The sequence below is a fragment of the Octopus bimaculoides genome, chromosome 16 (genome assembly GCF_046866305.1).
Source record: "Octopus bimaculoides isolate indiv1 chromosome 16, ASM4686630v1, whole genome shotgun sequence".
Classification (NCBI taxonomy): domain Eukaryota; kingdom Metazoa; phylum Mollusca; class Cephalopoda; order Octopoda; family Octopodidae; genus Octopus; species Octopus bimaculoides.
This window is the reverse complement of record NC_142943.1, coordinates 43,307,411-43,312,410: the sequence shown is the minus strand read 5'-3', so window position 1 is coordinate 43,312,410 and position 5,000 is coordinate 43,307,411.

Below are 5,000 nucleotides of genomic sequence, written 5' to 3'. Positions count from 1 at the left end.
TACACATATACATACATTATATATAACAAATGAGCATTCATACACACTCACACACTTTGCTATATACGTATGCAATGTATATATATACATACATGCATACATACAAGCATACATACATACATACATACATATATATATACATATATATATATATATATATATATACATACATATATATATATATACATATATATATGTATATATAAAAATATATATATATATGTGTATATATACACACACACATATATATGTATACACACACGTATATATATATACACGTATGTTTGTATATATATATATATATATATATATATGTATATGTATATATATATACACATATAGCTTTGTATGTATGTACTTATATGCACAAATACACAGGGTCATATATGCATTCAGATGCATACACACACACAAGCGCGCACAAATACGCACACACACACATACACACACATAGATACGTACCCATTTTAAAGCAGGTTCTGCTACACAATGGCAAAAGAAAATTAAACCTTAAGTGTTGCGTGGCTGTAAGTTATTAGCGAAATAGATAGATAGATAGATAGAGAGAGAGAGAGAGATAGATAGAGAGAGGGGATAGAGAGAGAGAGATAGATAGAAAGAGAGAGATAGCGATAGAGAGAAAGCTAAGTGATTGATGTGTTCCTATTAAATTAATAGGTATACTGACGGCTGTTAGGTACAGAGCACTGAAAAAGCATGAACAGACCCGCTTTAACTGCTGCTCTTATATCAACTGTCACCACTCCTGCTGAGCTATTTATTCAAATGGAAACACAAGGATCAATCTGCACGCACACACACACACACACACACACACACACACACACACACACACACACACACACACACACACACACACAGAAATGTTACTGTTAATGGATTATCCGACGATTTCCAAGTTGGCTGTTCCAGCTAGACTATTTATTCAATATATTCGATTCAAAGTGGCAGAGAATTCTGCAGGCACTTGTACTTTAAATGTAACCCTCGAGAAGACTCGATTAGACAGTGTGTGACAAGGGTTAACCAGTTATATTACTGGTACAATTTAACCGGCAAGCTCCCACACAGTTTCCCTCTGTCCAGTATTTCTGAAAACATTTGGGCCGACGCAAGATTTTATAGAAAGCAATTTTCCCCCCTAAAAGACCAATACTACGATCGAACCGAGGAACTCCTAATCGCAAAGTGAATCTGTTAAAACGCCTGGGCGCTTTGAGAGAGTACTCTACACCACACCACATTGCAGCCTACAGGCAAATATAATTATTTTTGTGTTTGAGTATATGGGATTGATATAAGACATGAGTTTCGTATGTCGGGGCGGAAAACTGCTCCAGCATCTCGTCAGTTATCGAGGCAATCAAAAATGCTATAAAAATGACCGTTAAACAAAGGGAAATTACTATGTAATTGATCGTTATTAAGACAAAAGAGGTATTAGAATGACCGTTAAATAAGGGGAAAAAGCCGAAGGGGAGAAAGTAAAAAGTAAAGAAGTAAAAATGCTCATAGAAATCGCGTATGCGTGCATGTACATACATACACATGCGCGCACGCCCACCCACGTACATGTGACTATATGCATATGCTCACACTCGTTGAAACACATACATGCACACCCACACATACGCCTATATATGGACATATATATGCAACCATACATGTGCGCATATACATATCCGCACACATGCGTGCGCACACACACGTGTGCACATACCCATACGCGCACAATTATATTCAAATACACGTCTAAGATACGAACATGCTATATATGCATATGCTCACACACACTCGCGTGTAACACATGCATGTACACCCACATATATATATGCAACCATACACACGTACGTATACATGTACATATATATTTACCCGCGCACACGCACACACACAAATAAGTTTTAGATAATTACGACTCGCACACTTATTTTATCTCTTTTCTATCTCCCTCCCTCTCTTGTCCTTCTTCCTTTCTGTTTTACTTTCCCACCCTTCCCCATTCTTTTCCCCTCCCCTTTACCGTTCTCCCTCTCTCTCTCACTCTTTCTCCTTGACTCTTTCGTTGCTCACACGTGACTAACGGCCATTCTCTCTTTCTTCCACTTCCTTCCTAAAGACAAGACGTGCTTTTATCTGTCTCTTCTCAAAGCTCGTTTTATCCAGCGTTCACCACTTCACATCGTCTTGGCTTAACAGCCATCACCGTTTGTTTTTACAGCTTTGTTCTTACTGTCCTGTTTTTGTTACCACTTACCCCCGCCGCAAACAAATCCCAAATTTTATTGAATTTGCTTTGCGAGAAGGACAGTTTTAACGAAGTCGCGTCATGTTCTTATCTTCGAAACGCAGAGTAGATAAAACAGGGAACAACTGATGAATAGAATGTTCTTTATGTTGCATGTCTCGTTTCTCTGTTGTTATTTTGTTGTTCGAAAAAATGTTCGTTTTCTATGTTTTTGTTTTTTATGTTCTCGTTTCTCATTCTGTCCACGTTTTTTTATGTCCTGTACCCATATATGCATGTATATATACATATATATGTAGGTATGTACATATATGTATGTATATATATATATATATATATATATATATATATATATATATATATATATATATATATATATATATATATATATATATATATATATATATATATATATATATATATATATATATATATATATGGCAAATGAAAGAGAGAAGATGGAATATACGAGAATTTATTAATCACGACAATTGTTTCGACACATCTAGCATCGATCCCTCATGGGTGGGACACTCAACAATTGGTTCAGGTGCATCTGGCGGTGCAGATGTATCTCGTCGGGTGATAAATAGATACAACTCGCTAAAATAACAGTTCCGCAATGTAACTACTAGTTTTGTAGAAAAAAAAAAGCAGTCAGACGGAGGAAATATCTTCATTTATATAGAAGATCAAAAATAAAATCACAGATGGGAAAAAAGAGAAACAAACATGCAATACAGAGAGAAAAGCATCGAAAATAGCCGTTAACAAATATGGATGTATAAACGCCCTCGGGCAAGCTGCCTGGCACGAGTACACTGGGATTCAGCGTCTGCATCAGGCCGATGAACGTGGGGGACTTCTCTACATGCAACGGTAGCATGTTGTCGACAAACAGGTCTACAGTCCTTCTGTTCACCATAGACTGATGGACGCCAGTGCCAGCAGTTTGGGCAAACGCCGTGCTAATGCTGGGATGGCGTGCTTTCTTTACACATGGCTGCAACGACTGGCTACTGGTGCTGCTACCAGAAGATTGCTTGTGTTTCGCACGGGCAGAGCCGGCTTTGATCCTCTCCACAAGCTGCATGGCATGCGCTGGGTGTTTCCTCTTGACACGCGACTTCAATTTGTAGAGGCTCGCCACTTGTCCTTCGATAGTGGTATCCTTGGGCTGGTACATGACGCACCAGAAGTACAGGGTTTTGGCGTTCCTCTTATCCCTTGGTGTAAGGACAAAGTAGTCCTCCAGGTGGCACTACGGGTTCAGAGACACCTGGCTCTCAACCTGAGCGACATCTGCCTCATCCACAATTGCTGCAGACACCTCAACAGGTCCTTCATCCTCAAGCTGAATAAAAACATCTTGAACGTCCATAACGATAACTTGATAAACCGATAACGTACATTGCTGACGCTGACACTGTCAGACTGTCTGTAATGTGACAACGTCGTAAGTGAACACAAATCAAAACTGGAAAATTACACAATGTTGGTCATCTAGCTGCTGCTGCGTCTACCATTCACGTCTTGTCACTTGTACACGTTGTCTGCTAATAGCGTGCTTGACGGACTCTTCGAGACACTCCAACAACAGACAGGAACAAACGTTTGAATTTTCTTAGCGGACTTAAAGTTAGTGGAACTAAACTCAGCGGAAGTTAATTAATCCGCTAAAGGTTTCTAAATTTAACAAAAATGCTAATCCGCTAAACGAAAAGTTAACTTCGCTAATTAGCTGTTAGCAGATTTGCGGAACCGTGCCCACCACTGTATGTGTAGCGACAGACACATATGCGTACATTTATATGTTTACTTTTCCAATACAATGTAATATATCATTTCATGATTCGAAATACTAAATAGGATTGAGAAAAAGCACGACAAATGCTTCTGTGACTATGGGTCAGAATCCATAGAACGTTTCCATTCCAAATATATGCTGGACATTTTACGGAGAAATATTTATAGCATCTCTACAACGGTTCTTTAGAAATACAGACATTCAATAGAATCCTTGTTATAGAACCAAGTTCTGAAATACTGATAGATGGAGTATGCTGGAATGGCCGAAGTGATCGACCGAAGAAGTCATTTGGAGTGGCAGAAGAGAATAACAATGGGAGTCATGAGATGGTAATATAGCTACAATTTTTATATATCTGCGTATCACCATCAAAAGATCTAATGCAGCTAGTGTACTACGTCCACTAAGAATTAAAATCACTGGGAAATGACAGTTAAGTCCTAGCTACTGCTGATAAATCAATTAACGTCAGATACTCTCCCAAACCCCTAATTTACTATAGTCATAAATTCGCTATAACAACATAAAGGAATAAATCTCAGAAGTCAGTAAGGTAGTGGTATATGCCCAGAAAGAAGGAGGGTAGTGGTGGCGTAAACTAGTTTATTGTTATCAGTTAAACGGGGCCTAAAATAGAAAACAAAGGAGGTGACAATGAGATCCAAATGGGCATTAAGGGTACAGGGGAAAATTATGATCAAAATTTAGCAAAATTTATATATTATTATCTTTTATATAATGAGAAGTAACTTTTTAAAATTTAGAAAGGGGTTTAAGGACCAAATAAGAGAAGAAGGATATATAAACCAATTCAAGCCCTAAAACTGTGGAGTACTTTTATATAAAATAGAAGCCTCAAAATACTTCATCCTAGCAAACTGTTAAGGTGTTCATGATAAAAGCATTCAACAATGAACCCAT